Source organism: Dipodomys ordii, unplaced genomic scaffold (genome assembly GCF_000151885.1).
Source record: "Dipodomys ordii isolate 6190 unplaced genomic scaffold, Dord_2.0 Scaffold30, whole genome shotgun sequence".
Lineage (NCBI taxonomy): Eukaryota > Metazoa > Chordata > Mammalia > Rodentia > Heteromyidae > Dipodomys > Dipodomys ordii.
This window is the reverse complement of record NW_012267246.1, coordinates 16,346,390-16,361,647: the sequence shown is the minus strand read 5'-3', so window position 1 is coordinate 16,361,647 and position 15,258 is coordinate 16,346,390. Positions and strand designations below refer to the sequence as shown.

Here is a 15,258-nt window from a genome sequence, read left to right as displayed (position 1 = left end):
GAGGGGCGCGCGGGCCCGAGCCGCCTGCGGGGCGCGGGGTTGTAACTTAGTCTCCCCGCCGTGCCGCGAGGCCTCCGGTGGGCGCCTCCTGGAGTTGGGTCCGGAGTGGTAGAAGTGGCGAAGTTGTTTGCCGGCTCCGGGTAAGTTCTGGGGAGGCCGCGCCCGGTGCCTGCCGGCCGCGTGAGGGGCCACGCGGGGTGCGCGCCCGCTCCCTCGCTGCGCCCCACGTCTGCCCCGGGACCCGAGCAGACTTTCACCCTGAGCGGCGGCCGGGGGGCCCTGCGTGCAGGAGGTGGTCAGTATGTTCTGGAAGTTCCCGAATGTGCTGAGACTGGCGTTCCTCTCCGTGGCCCCGGGACTCAGCGGAGCTGGGGAAGGTGGGCCGCGGGTGGGTCTTGAGAAACGCTCTTTGTTAGGTTGTCTAACTCCGTGGAACACCTTCCTGGCTACACCCGCCAGAGTGTGGGGACCTGGCTGCGAGGAGCCGCTGCTCACGGCCCGGAGTCAGAGCCAGGGTGAAGAGTGTCTCCCGTGAGGATCTTCGGTGGGTGAAGGGAACTTCCTGTTGACTTTCTCGCTTCCCAAACTAGAACCTCAGGGCTGATCTGACAAACGCGCTAGTAAAATACGCCGGGTGGACAGTCTTTAAACGGAGCGCCCCTCCCCCCCTACAGTCAAGCAGCCATCCCCCTCCGAGGCCCCGACCAGCTTGGGCAACACCAGGCCCCAGCCTGGTGATTTTACACAGTGACCCACACGACCTGGAGTAAATAGTGTGATTGCACGTTGCTGACAGGGAGCGACTTTCTGTGCCTTCTCTGTGTGGTTCACGTCGGTTTTTGTTAAATAAGGCTCTTTCTTGGTGTATTTCAGTAATCCTGACTTCCTGGGACTGTATGTTCTCACCATTTTAACAAGTTTATAGTCTGGGGAAGTAGGGCAGCTTTGTCTTTCTGAAAAAAATACACCGTGTATCAGTTGGATTGTATCATGGGAGTTGATGGCAGGCTTCCCAAATTATCATTGAGAGTTCTAGAAATAGTTTGCGTTTACCTGTGGGGGAGGGGTGGCAGAACGAAAATGTACCCGAGTTAGGCATGTGATGTGTGTTTTTACTTCTTGCTTTAAACTGAGGCATTTTTACTCCTTTGGGATTTTTTTTCTCAGTTCTGCTGTCCTGCCTTGTGTGATATTTGCAATCACAACCATTAAATCCGTAAGCAATTTTTATGCCATTTGAACAATTAGAATGAACTTGTAAGTAGGACAACATATTAAATGAGTGGGGAATGAAAACAATATGTGTGTGGAAAAAAAGTTTTTCTTACTATTAAAGGAATTTAACCGACTTGTTAATGGCTTAAAAATTGTTACAATAGCCCTTGATTCTTTATGGAGATTATATTTTGTATTTGTTATGTCAAAGAAGTATTAAACAGCTTAAACAACTTTTTTTTTGAGTCAGTCATCCTGGAGCTTGAACTCAGGTCCTGGGCACAGTCTGTGAACTTTGCTTAAGGCTAGCACTCTGCCAATTGAGCCACAGTGCCACTTCAGGTTTTTTCTGAGTGGATTCTTGGAGATAAGAGTCTCACAGACTTTCCTGCCCCTGGCTTTGAACTATGATCCTTGGATCTCAGCCTCCTGAGTAGCTAAGGAGTCCAGCTTTGTGCTATTGGTGTCTTACGGAATAACTTCTTATATAGGCCCAGGAATCATTTTTTGTGTTTGTGTTGCTGAGGTTTAAGATTTTTTGCATGATTACCATAATACCTATCAAGAGAAGAAGTAACTAGTTCCTGTGAGCCTTTCAAGCAAATGAGGAGAAAGGGCAGCAACTTACATAAACAGGAGTTACTGATAAAAAGAGGTGTGATTAATGGACCTTTGGAACAGCAGTCTGTTGAGTAAATACTGTAGTTCAAGTACAGCACTGAAGATCTACTACCTCCTCTGGTGAATGAGTGAGGAGTGCCCTTCCAAAGCTTACAGCAGAATTATAGAGAATTTCTTCATAGTATTGTTTCTTACATTTTGTTACAGTATTTTCATTAGCATAAATTAGTGTTACCCATGATTTTAATTGTGATATTTAAATCATGCATATGATGTAATTTGATGAAATTTATCTTTTTTTCTTCTTGGAGCTGGTCCTAGGGCAGAGCCTGGGCACAGTCCCCGACTAGTGCTCTACGACTTTGAACCACAGCATTATTTCTGGCTTTTTGGTAGTTATTTGAGTCCCATGGACTTTTCCTTTCCAGGCTGGCTTTGAACTATGATTCCCAGAACTCAGCTTCCTGAATAGTTAGGAATACAGGTGTGAGCCACTGGCACCTGGCTATATTACCCTTTTTTAAAATCTTTTTCTCCTTTTAAATTATTATTTTTTAGTGTGTTTCATCATACTATGTTCATATGTATGTAATAGACTTTGCTTATATTACTGAACGATTTCAGACTCAACACATGTAAGTGGAGTTAGTGGGGATTGGTTTGTTATTTATATAAAAAGAATAAAGAAAAAAGTGAATTGGAGGAAGTCAAGGAAAGAGATGGTAGAAATATTGGCACTGTCTTGGATTTTGTATTTTTCTAGTACATGTGAATTTGACTCATCACAAAGACATTTACAGTGTAACTCATTGGAATACGAAAGAGTGATACAGCTGACTTGGAACATTTATTTATTTTGTTTGGTCCTCGGGCTTGAACCCAGGGTCTGGGTGCTGTCCCTGAGCTTTTTTGTTCAACTCTAGCTAGCACTCTGCTACATGAGCCACTTCCAACTTTTTGGTGGTCAATTGGAGATTAGAGTTTCATGGACTTTTCTGCCTGTTGATTAGATAGGATTACAGATGTGAGCCACTGGCACCACTATATTTATGTTTTGATTAAAATGTCCCTATGGTGAAGAAAATTTGTGTAGCGTAAAATAGAACAGGTGGGAATGTTCAGGTACAGACCACTATGGACTGTAACATGCTCCACACCAACAGAACCTTGACCAAAGCCAGCCACAATTCTCTAGAGAGCTAACGTTGAACTGATTGACGCTCTGCTGCCTCTGGGGTTGATTGTACTCTGTAAAAGCACAATTATCATCCTTTTGCCATAAACCATTTTGCCTTGGGGTGCCAGGGTTAAGAGGTATGAGGTGCTTTTGGAATCATTTATTTATTGGTTCTGATCCTGGGGCTTGAACTCAGGACCTGAGCACTGTCTCTGAGCTTATTTGCTCAAGGCTTGTGTTCTACTACTTGAGCAACAGTTACACATTTGGCTTTTTTGGTGGTTAATTTGAGATGAGTGTCAGGGACTTTGTTCCCTTGACTGGCTTTGAACCATGATCCTCAGCTCTCTAACTCCTGAGTAGCTGTGATTATAGGCATGAACCACCGCTGCCTCTTTACTGTTGATATGACAGGCTAGTCCTGAGAGGTCTGTAGTGTTGGACTGTGTGTGAAATAAGCACAGAGAGGTTATGTAGATTGTCCAGGGCTACAAAATGATTAGATGATGTACTAGGATCCAAACTTAGGTCAGTGTGACCATGTTGTTTCTACATAAACCTATTGGTGACAGAATTTCACAGCTGTTTTGTCAGTCTTGGTCTGTAGCTGTTTTCACCAAAACATGTTTGTAATCAAGTTTATAGTTCTATAGGGTATCTCTGGGTCAACTGATTGCATGGGTAAATGAAAGTCTTAGGATTCACGTCATTATGTTAAATGCTCTAGCATTATTAAATGATGGGTGGTTCTTGTCACCTCTGTCTTCCTGCCTTAAGATGGGCAATGGGCAGTGGTGAAAGTAGCCTTGAAATCTTGCCAGCAGAAAAATAATATCCTATGCTTAAAAGTAAGGAAGAAAAGCTGTTAGGAATATACCTGTTGTCAGAGTATATTTCTTAAAACTTCTGCATTACAAATCTGTGTGTGTGTGTGTGCATGTGTGCGAGCACGCATACACACGCGCGCCAACCCTGGGTCTTGATCTCAGGGCCTGGGTGCTGTTCCTGAGTTTTATGCTCAAGGCTAGCACCACCGGAGCCACTGTTCCACTTCAGGCTTTTTTTTTCCTGCCTGGTGTGGCTTTGAACTGAGATCCTCAGTTCTCAGGCTCCTGAGTAGCTAGTATTACAGACATAAGCCATGAGTACATAACTTCATTTTAAGTGTATATGTTGTTGTATAGTGGTTTGAGCAAGGGTTCTTGTGGAGAACTATTTGGGTTCAAACTCAAGGTCTTTCAAGACTTTGGGGTAGTAACTCTTCTTCCCTCTGTGCAGAGTGGTCTGTGAGGACTGAGCAGGACGTGCACACATCACCCATGTGCGGGAAGCTACTGCTAGGTTTGGTTTTGAAGTTTGTTTTCTTCGTATTGCATTTTATTTGTTAGTAGTTTTAGTGGGGGCACTTAATTTATTTCCAAAGTTGTGATGTAAAGCTTATACCACTAAGAATTAGATTGAACTGGGTGTGCATGGCTCATGCCTGTAATCCTAGCTACTCAAGGAGGCTGAGATCTGAGGATCACAGTTCATAGCCTGGGTAGGAAAGTACATGGTACTTTTTTTTTTTTTTGGTCGATCTTGGGGCTTGAACTCGGGGCCTGAGCGCTGTTCCTCAGCTCTTCAGCTGAAGGCTAGCGCTCTACCACTTGAGCTACAGCGCCACTTCCGGTTTTCTGGTGGTTTATTGGAGATAAGAGTTTCACGGACTTTCCTGCCCCGGCTGGCTTTGAACTGTGATCCTCAGATTTCAGCCTCCTGAGTAGCTAGGATTACAGGTGTGAGGGACCTGGCTCTGTGAGACTCTTGTCTCCAATTAACCGCCCGAAAACTGGAAATGGTCCTTGTAGCTCAAAGTGGTAGGGTCTAGCCCTTGAGCTGAAGAGCTCAGGGACAGCGCCCAGGCCCAGAGTTCAAGCCCCACCACAGTCCAAAGAAAAAAAAGAATTAGATTGAACTAGTAAAGGTATCAAGTTACTGATTAAATTACATAGATGGATCTTTTGCAAGCCTTTGTTGCTGTCTCTGTCACTCAAGAGTTGGGCTTTTAAAATCTGTCTATACCAACTTGAAACATTGTCCAGCTGTTCTTAGATAGAGACCTGTTGTGAGGCTTCCTCCAGTACTTAGGATCTGCCTTTTAGGTTCAAGTGATTACTTCAGTTAGGTTTTTCCTCCTCTAGCTGTGACCTGAGGGTTTTCCTCCCATAATTTTCAGCTTTCTCAAGATAGTTCTTTTTCTCCCAAGTACTTAGGAACCTTGTTTACTTTTATTTCACATTCTCTTTACTACTCCTAATTCAGCAGGAGTAGTTGCTACTGACTGGTCCTAAAGTTTCATGTGTCAAGCCTACACTGGTGCTGGACAAACACTGTGACTAAACAGCTGTACCCTGAAGTTAACTTTGAAGAAATGGAGTTTCACGATAGAGTGGGGTTCAGGCTGTATGTTTGACTCCTAGGCCAGTGTTCTTTCCTAGCGGTGAATAAATGTTTGGTGAACGAACGAATGAGTAAACAGTTTCAGGTTTGGGTTTTGCGTTAATTTTCAAGTGGAACATTCTGACCTTTCTTCTCTATCCTATCCTCTGTAACTACCGACGGTGTAATTTATTTAAAATACTGGTTTCATCATGTCAGCTCCCCTGCTGGAGAACCTATAATGGATTCCCTTTGCCAACTGGCTTGAGTTCAGATGCCTGAGTCTGGCTTTTAGAGCTCCATTCTACCTAGTCAGCTTTATTTTCCACTCTTCCTCACTGTGGCCTGCCTCTCCCCAACCTCTGATTTTGCTCCTGGTTTTTCTTTGTCCTTTTTATTTGTTCAGTCCCATTTCTTACTTGAAGCCTTTTGTGGCCATCCTGACTCAGGCTATGCGATATTTCTGGTCTGAGGTTCCAATGTATTTAGTGAATATAACAAACCAATTAGTCATTGTTTTGTGGGTGTCATGGCACCCCAACTACCAGCTATTACCTTAATTGAAGAAAATCTGATTTCTTTGTAGAGTTTGGCAAATTGGTTTTTGTATCAAGAGTTCAAATATGGCCAGGCTTGGTAGTGCACAAGAGGGTTGCAGTTGGAGGCTAATTCAGGAAAAAAAATTAGGGAGACTACCATCTCAAGAATTAGGTGTTGTAGTGCATCTCTGTATTCCTAGCTACTTGGAGGCTTGGGTTGGGTAGGAGGATCAAGGTCAGATCAAGGCTCTGTCACCTATCAACCCCATCAGAAAAGTAGCTAAAGGGGAAGGGGCTCAGGTGGTAGAATGTTTGCTTAACAAGTTGGAGACCCTGAGGTCAAATGCCAGTACCATCACGAGCAAAATAAAAGCTCAAATAGAATTTTTATGTCAGAATGGATTGTTAAAAGGCCTATGTTTAAAACAAGAGCAATACTTCTACTGTAACTGATGTGGCTGAATCTTTTGAATTAGACTTCTACACTTACATTATTATGAGTATATTTTTTTGGGGGGGGAGAGGTCCAGTTGTGGGGCCTGAACTCTGGGCCTGGGCGCTGTCCCTCAGCTCTTCAGCTCAAGGCAAGCGCTCTACCACTTGAGCCACAGCACCACTTCCGGCTTTTTGCTTATGTCGTGCTGAGGAATCGAACCCAGGGCCTCAGGCATGAAAGGCAAGTGCTCTACCACTGAGCCACCTTCCCAGGCCCTTATAAGTGTATTATAATCACACTTGACTGCTCATTGGAATTTTAATGCTGCCAGGGTTGACGGGAGGCGGGAAACCCTACTTAGTCTTTAGAGTGAATAGGTCTGTCTTCTTATAAAAGAGAAATCATAGGATGGAGAGGAACCACTAGATTTTATGTGGTGGTAAATATTTGTATTGGAAATGCTTGTGACCAGAAATGTTTGGGGTTTTGTGTTTTTCTGACATATTTGTATATACATAGTGAGCTATCTGCAGAAGAGAACAAAGTCAAAACATGAAATTCATTTATCCATTATGCATCTTGTGCTGTAGCTTGAAATAATTTTCTTCATCATTTTGGTGTGCTTGCACTTTGATACACCAAATCCAGTATGGAATTTTCCATTTGGGTAATATTGATGCTCAAAAGATGGGGAATTTGGAACATTTTGGGTTTTGAGTTTTCTAATTAGGGATGCTAAGTATCAAGTGCTAATAATGCCTTAGGATTTTGGACTTCCTTTTTTAGCTGTACATTTTTTTCCTCATTATTTTCTCAGTAATGTAAATAAGATTGTATTTTAGCTTTCAGTCTGTTACAGTGTTTTGACCACATTGGAATTGGATTTACCATTGCGCCCAACTTACTAACATTTATTCTTCCTGAAGAATGTCATGTTAGCCATCTTGCTTTAGTGGGTTTTGGCAAGGTTGTACAATATTAGTTTGAGCCAACCATGGTAATTAACTTTGTAATTAAAGGCTAATTTGATGTTACATCCTTTCAAAATTTTCAGTATTTAGAGTTTTTAAATGTAAGCTTCCCCCGTGATTTTGAGCCAAACAAATTGAATTTAGGTGCTGCCCTCTTTCTGAGAATTTAGATTTATAACTCAGTTAATATAGTCAAGCTGGGGGTCATGTTCAAAGTTCAACTATTACATTTTAGTAATACAGAACCCAGATGAAGGAAGATTTAGTGAACTGAATAGCCTTTGAATGTTTGAGCTGGGGAATTTGCTCTTTTCCCTTTTGAAGTTTTTTTCCCTCCCCCTCCTTTAAGAAGTAGAATTTAGAAAAACAAGAGAACAGTGTATCTAGGCTCAGCAGTGTTTATTCTAGTATCTTAGAATTCATTCTGTGACTTTTTGAATATAAATATAGACTAAAGACATTAAACATTTTTTTTTTTTTTTGGGTCCGGTCGTAGGGCCTGAACTCTGGGCCTGGGCGCTGTCCCTCAGCTCTTCAGCTCAAGGCTAGCGCTCTACCACTTGAGCCACAGCGCCACTTCCGGCTTTTTTCTTTTTGCTTATGTGGTGCTAAGGAATTGAACCCAGGGCCTCAGGCATGCAAGGCAAGCACTCTACCACTGAGCCATCTTCCCAGCCCGATATTTAAGAATTTTAGTTAGTACAGTGATTTTTTTTTTTTTTTTACTCTTTAGGAATTTAGCTATAGTCTTTGTTTTGTCTGAGTTTAAAGGTATCAATTAGTGGTTTGTCCCTGCCCCCTCTCCCCCTGTCAGTGATGGGGCTTGAACTCAGGGCTGTCTTTAAGCTCTTTTGCTCAAGATTAGTGCTGTACCATTTTGAGCCACAACTCTACCTCTGGTTTTCTGGTGGTTAATTAGAGATAACAGTTTCATGGGGACTTTTCTGCTAGGGCTAGCTTCAAACAAACAGGGATCATCAGATCTCAGCCTCAGCCTCCTGAGTAGGTAGGATTACAGGTTTGAGCAACTGGTGCCTAGCTTAATTAGTATTTTTCTTACCTTTTTTTTGGTCCTTTTTCGTACTTTAGAAGGTAGGCCATTATAATGACTTAATCAATGATTTGGGTTTGAGCTGAGTGAATGTTTGTATTTTTGTTGTCATTATGTATTTGTTTGGTATGTAGCATTTTAAATTTGGATCCAGTATTAAGCCATACTAGGGATTGAATCCAATAAATGTTTTAAACTTCTTGTTGTTTAAAAACCAGATAAAGGGAAGTCTAAGTTTGTATTGAAGTCATGATATGAAATACTACATAAGGTTTGCTTATTTAACCAATAATTGAATGAATATATTTAGTACTTCTTGTGTTAAACACTTAAGACCTGTCATTTATGATTTTGACGTTTTGTTTCTGGTACAGGGATTGAACATTGTGCTGACCAGAAAACACTGTGCTACTTAAGCCACACTCTCAGTGGTCCTTTTGATGAATGATGAATGAGTTCTGTACGGAAAAAGTGATCCACCTAGGATATTTGACTAGAAGTCTACAAGCTTCTCCAAAATAATAGTCTAGAAAGCATTGGGTATTACCAATAGGTGAATAAGTTGCAGAGGTATAGTAACAGCATATTTTAGTGGTTGTCTTCAGACACACATAGAACATAGCTTATGTGCTGGAGGTGTTTTATATTTTCCCTTTAATTTGAACAGATTAATTGGATGGAGCATACACTGAGCTAGTTCTATATCTATTTAGTGACTCTCATATCTGTATTTATTTAGTGACTCTCATATGTCATTAGTTTCCAAGAAAAAAGCTTTTCTGAAATAAGGTAATGAGAATTGTTAATGAATGGATTACCTTAATTAACCTTTTCATGAAATAGAACTAATTTTCAAATAGTATTGTAGCTGGGACAGTGTTCTTTAGCACCTTTTTTATATGACAAATACATTGTTTATATATGTATTTATTTCCCTACTAAAGAAAATCACATGTGTTCTTAGTAAGCCTGGTATATTTGTTCATTCATAGACTGGGGTTAAGATTATAGTTTCTTCTGGGTGCTGGTGCCTCACACTTGTAATCTTAGCTACTCAGGTGGCTGAGATTTGAGATTGTGGTTCAAAGCCAGCCGCAGCAGAAAAGTTTGTGAGACTCTTACCTCCAGTAAACCAACAGAAAACCGGAAGTGGTGCTGTGGCTCAAGTGGTAGAGAGCTAGTCTTAAGCTGATGAGCTCAGGGACAGAGCTCAGGGACAGCACCCAGGCCCAGAGTTTAAGCCACACTACTGAGGAAAAAAAGTATAGTTTCTTTTGTATCTTGGAGTAGAATTTTCCTGTTATTGGTAAAAAACAGAAGAAGCTAAAGAAAGCACAAAATAGTTCCTCCCTGGAATGTATCTTTGGCTTTAAATTGCCCTGTCCTGCCAGCTGTAGTCACCAGTTTTGCCACCTAGTAAATGTTTTTGTGTGAATTGTTTTTATAGATTTGTTTATATTTGGGCTTTCTTACAATTAAAAGGATTTTTTCAATGATACTTTTGAATTAAAGGGGCAGGGCACACTTCTGGATAGTATATTGTCAGTTTCATTTCAAAAGGGGAGAGTGGACAGGAAGATTCATAGGAAACGTAGGTATGGGTGTATGGGTGAGTGCATGCTTGGTGGTACATGCTTAGACTCTAGAAAGATGCCTAAGAAGAGACCATTAGAAGAGTTGGATGGGGTTGGAATGAAATAAAATTTAACTTTTAGAACTAAGTGTGTTTGTATGCCACTTAGAAAAATATTGAAGAATCAAACATCCAGTTAAGGTCAATCTCGAGAAAAAAAATGTTCATTTCTTCCATGTTTTTCAGTCTTTGTCAAATTGGTTGGCAGGGTTAGAGTATTTATATGCTAAAACACTGTTGTTTTTATGTTATGACTGGGTCATCTGGCCAGTGGTGAATTGATGATTATTGATTTCTTATTCAAGCTTGATGATTAGAAGTAATTTAGTGCATATTTTGAAAGGAGGTTTTGGGTTTCCAGAAGCACAAAAGTGCTGTTGCTTTGAAGGCAGTACTTTGCCAAGAGTTGGGGATCTGGTAATTGGGGTTCTTATTGTTGATTGTGATAATTGTGGTAGTCATGGGTACAGTAGGATTTGTGGAACTTTGGATTCTCATATGCCATAGATCTTATGGTGACTTTTGTTGGCCATTTCTATATTTGGCTGCAATTAGTATTGCTTGTAATGGTTTCTTCTGTAATTCAGAGAAAGGCACCCTGTGTTTCTTGCACACTTGAAATTGCTGCACTGTAACTTAACACTAGCCTTCCCTGAGGTGAAAATTGGGTTCTTTCCTCAGCAGTAACAGAAGATAGGGTCTCTGATTAGGCAGTAATTTGCTCTAGGATGTTACTATCGTGAAGAGCTTAAATCTTGTCACTGCTACTTATGTTATATGGCTTTGGGAAATGTTACAAGTATCCCAGTTGGTGTCTGTATCTGCAGAATGGAAATAAAAGATAATTAACTTTCATAAAACAGTTGTCAGTATTGAGAGGAGAATGTATGTTAAAAAAACAGCTTAGGGGCTGGCATGGAGGAAATACTAGTAAGTATGTAATGGACTTTGTTAACTGCAGCAACAACAGCTGTGAGACAGAAAAGTGACACCCCTCCTGACAGCTGACAGCCTATGAACCTGTGGTGGTTCCTGTGGAAGGACAGCAATGGGATAGTTAACATTGCGGTTCAGAGGACTAGGATTACATTTGGACTGACTGAACTTTTGCTGTTCATCTAGAATGAGGTTGAATATTGTAGGGCTTTGGTATGTGTCTCAAACATAATATTTTCACGGTAATACTATATATTGAATTTAGTACACTTTGATAAAGAAATTTCAATGAAAAGATTACATCCTTTCCTAAAAAAATACTCCTTTTCTCTAGTCGACAAGGAGTTAAATACTTCTGGTTGTTAGTAGCTACCTTCTGGGTCAGTTATTTCATGTACTTGTTTCATTTTATGCTAACAATGACATAGTCTTTGATTAAAAATACATTTGGAGTCAGGGTGCTGATGGCTTATGTCTATAATCCTAGCTACTCAGGAGTTTGAGATCTGAGGATCCAAATTTGAAGCCAGCCTGTGTAGACAAATTGTAGACACTCAAGTGGTAGAACACCATTCAAGAACAAGAGGAGCTGGACATTGGTGGCTCATGCCTGTAATCCTAGCTGCTCAGGAGGATCATGGTTCAAAGCCAGCCCAGACAGGAATGTATGTGAGACTCTTCAGTAAACCATCAGAAAATCAGAAGTGGCACTGTAGCTAAAATGGTAGACCGCTAGACTTGAGCTGAAGAGCTGAGGGTCAGTGCCTAGGCCCCGAGTTCAAGCACCATGACCAACTAAAAAAATAAATAAAGAGGATGAGGCACTAAATTCATGCCGCAATATCAGAACATTACCTTAAGCCGGATAGTCATTTTCTGTACTCTTGAATTTATCTTTTTTTTTTTTTTTTGTTGGACCTGGGGCTTGAACTCTGTGCCTGGGCACTGCCCCTCAGGTCTTCTGCTAAAGGCTAGCATTCTACCACTTTAGCCACAGAACCACTACTTGTTTTCTGGTGGTTTATTGGAGATAAGAGTCTCAAGGACTTTTCTGGGCTAGCTTTGAACCATGATCCTTAGATCTTAGCCTCCTGAGTAGCTAGGATAATAGGTGTGAACCACCGATGCTTAGCTTTAGTTTATCTTTTAAAAGAACTGTTATAAGCCTCCAAAAATACTGTTTTAAGGGAGTGAGATCATAATTTCCTATTATAGACATAGAACTAGTATTGAGAATAAGAAGTTGCCATTCTGAGTGATATAGGACATGGATCAGTCACATTTAATGTTGCCATGTTTTGAGATAGTATTGTGAAGTTATATTAGGACTCTGAAGTCCCCCTTTTGTAACATATATGATAAGAAATTTAGTTTGCTATTAAATGTAGTGAGACTTTTTGCAAGGCAAATTTGCAAACACCTCTGGATTATACGAATTGTAAAATACAGCTAAGTATGGGTGTACAAACTGGTAAATAACATTTTGGAAGGCTGAGGAAAGTAGATCTGGAGTTTAAAGCTAGCTTGAACTGCTGACCTTGTCCCAACAAAAACAAAAGAAAGCAAACATAAACTCTTAATGTTTCTTTTAAAGGGTAGTAATGCTGTGTAAAGCTCTGTATATCACCTTTATAAGAACAATAAAAAAATAAATGGTAGAAATAGGTTAACAGAGGAATGACTGTTAGAGAAAAAGTTTGACTATTGTTTTATACTATTTTAAACAAAAATTAACATGTTGTAACATGTTGGCCGAATGACTAAAGATTAAGTACGCCTTTTTCTGTCATGGTCTTTTTTTTCCTTCTGATCCTGAAGATTGAACTCTGGGCTTGGGTGCTATCCCTGAGCTCCTTTTTGCTCAAAGCTAGCACTCCACCACTTGAGCCACAGTGCTACTTTCAGCTTTTTTTGTGATTAACTGGAGATAAGAGTTTCACGGACTTTCCTGTCTGGACTGGCTTGGAACCACGATTCTCTTATCTCAGCCTCCTGAATAGCTAGGATTATAGACATGAGCCACCATTGCCTGCCTTGTGTGATGGTCTTGGGTTACAGATAGGTCATTGACATTGACATTCTGACCTATAAACACTAGTTAGGACAGATTTCTCGATCAAGAGTTATTTGTTGCCTCTTATTTATTTTGCATAGCCTTTTTGGTGGACATTTGTCTCACCCATGTTAATCCTCAGTACCAGGTAGTGTAAAATTGCCATTCATGTTGAGTTAGTAAAAGTTTGCTCAGTGAGGTATAGATTTCCTAGTTATAGTCTTGCTGCTCTGAAGGTGATTTACTAGAAAGCCTGAAAAGGGATCCGTCTAGTTTAATATATTCATTGCCTCTTGGGACTGTTGGTGTTGGTACCGTGAGAATTGTGAGAGTATCTACTTGATAACTTTTCAGCCTTTTCTCTAAGTTTTGACATCTCCAGAATCTTTTTTTTTTTTTTTATTAGGAACAACAACATAGGTGTGCTATGTTGTTTGTAAGATATGTATTGGGAGATACAAATGATAAGAAATTTAGTTTGCTATTAAATGTAGTGAGTGGGCTGGGAAGGTGGCTCGGTGGTAGAGCGCTTGCCTTGCATGCTCGAGGCCCTGGGTTCGATTCCTCAGCACCACATAAGCAAAAAAGAAAAAAGCTGGAAGTGGTGCTGTGGCTCAAGTGGTAGAGCGCTAGCCTTGAGCTGAAGAGCTGAGGGACAGTGCCCAGACCCAGAGTTCAAGCCCCACGACCGGACCAAAAAAAAAACAAACTTTAAATGTAGTGAGTCTTTCTGCAAGGGAAATTTGCAAACACCTCTGGATTATAAGAGTTGTAAAATACAGCTGAGTATGGGTGTACAAACTGGTAAATAACATTTTGGAAGGCTGAGGAAAGCAAATTTGGAGTTCAAAGCTAGCATGAACTGCTGAAGAACTTGTCCCAACAAAAAACAAAAGAAAGCAAACATAAACTCTTAATGCTTCTTTTAAAGGGTAGTAATGCTCTGTAATGCCACAACCAAAGTAAAAGAAACACTTTGATCTGCTATTACCACTTAAACCTGACTGTTGAAAGGATTTACAGTTATTTCTGATATGTGTACTCTTTATAGTTTATTGTAAGGCCTTGTATAGCTCTTCTTCTTTTTTTTTTTTTTGGGGTCCAGTCGTGGGGCCTGAACTCTGGGCCTGAGGGCTGTCCCTCAGCTCTTCAGCTCAAGGCTAGCACTCTACCACTTGAGCCACAGCGCCACTTCCGGCTTTTTTCTTTTTTGCTTATGTGGTGCTGAGGAATGGAACCCAGGGCCTCAGGCATGCAAGGCAAGCGCTCTGTCACTGAGCCAACTTCCCAGCCCTCTTCTTGATTTCACTCCATCTTACTTTTTATTTAATTCCTTAATTTGAACTCTTACCTGTTACTGGTATGACACGTTCCCTGGCTTATATTCACAGCACTTGGTATGTGTATGAGCTTTCAGTCTGCCCACCTACCAGTGCTCTCCCATTTGTCTATGGCTATTCCACAGGGCTCAGAGGACATGTATACTCCATTCCCTTTGTCTGTCTAAACCAGTTATTATTGCACAAGTGATTATGTGGCCCAGGTTGGCCATTCATCCTGACCTCCTTCTGATCTCTATCCACAGTCTGTCATGGACACAACAGGTATTTTTTTTTTTCACTGTTTCTACAATTGAGTGTAGCCTGGCAGTGATATGAGATCTTCATTTAGTGATGACTACTGGAGACAAGACATCCTTATCTTCCTTTATCTTGAAGATAAAAGAAAAGTTAGATTTGGAAGAAATAGTAGGTGATGGTAACACGGGGTTGTGATAAAGCCGGGGGGGGGGGGGGGGGGGGGGGGGGGGAGGAAGGGGAGGGGGAGGGGGGGGAACGGGGGAGGGGGGGCTGAACTTTCACCTACTGATGAAAATCCCTTCCACATTGGAGTCGATTGGGAACAGAGTTTCTGGTCCCTTTGATTCTGTTATTTGAAGCCTTGAAATCAGAAGGGAAATATTTATTGGAATTAGTTGAGCTAGTCCTTCAGCTGAAACCAGAACTTGCTGTCAGGGAAGATAAGATTTTTAGTTTAAAACTTGTAAACTCTGGGGGTGGGAACATGGCTTAGTTGGTAGAGTGCTTGCCTTGAATACATGAAGCCCTGGATTCAATTCCTCATCACCATATAAACAAAAAAAGCTGCAGTTGGTGCCGTGGCTGAAGTGGTAGAGCTCTAGCCTTGAGCAAAAGAAGCTCAGGG

General features: G+C 41.2%; 1 protein-coding gene across 5 annotated transcripts in view; it reads left to right on the top strand.

The window, feature by feature from the left end:
• Positions 1 to 15,258, top strand: part of Tbl1xr1 (transducin (beta)-like 1 X-linked receptor 1) — a 153,282-nt gene that overhangs the window by 2,105 nt on the left and 135,919 nt on the right. For 4 of the 5 annotated variants that reach the window (XM_013016229.1, XM_013016228.1, XM_013016225.1 and 1 more), the window contains exon 1: positions 59 to 140. The exons of the other annotated variant lie outside the window; for it this stretch is intronic. The gene's annotated coding sequence lies outside the window, so the exon portion shown is untranslated. Of the gene's footprint in view, positions 1 to 58; positions 141 to 15,258 lie in introns of those variants that run through there. 5 annotated transcript variants of the gene reach the window in all.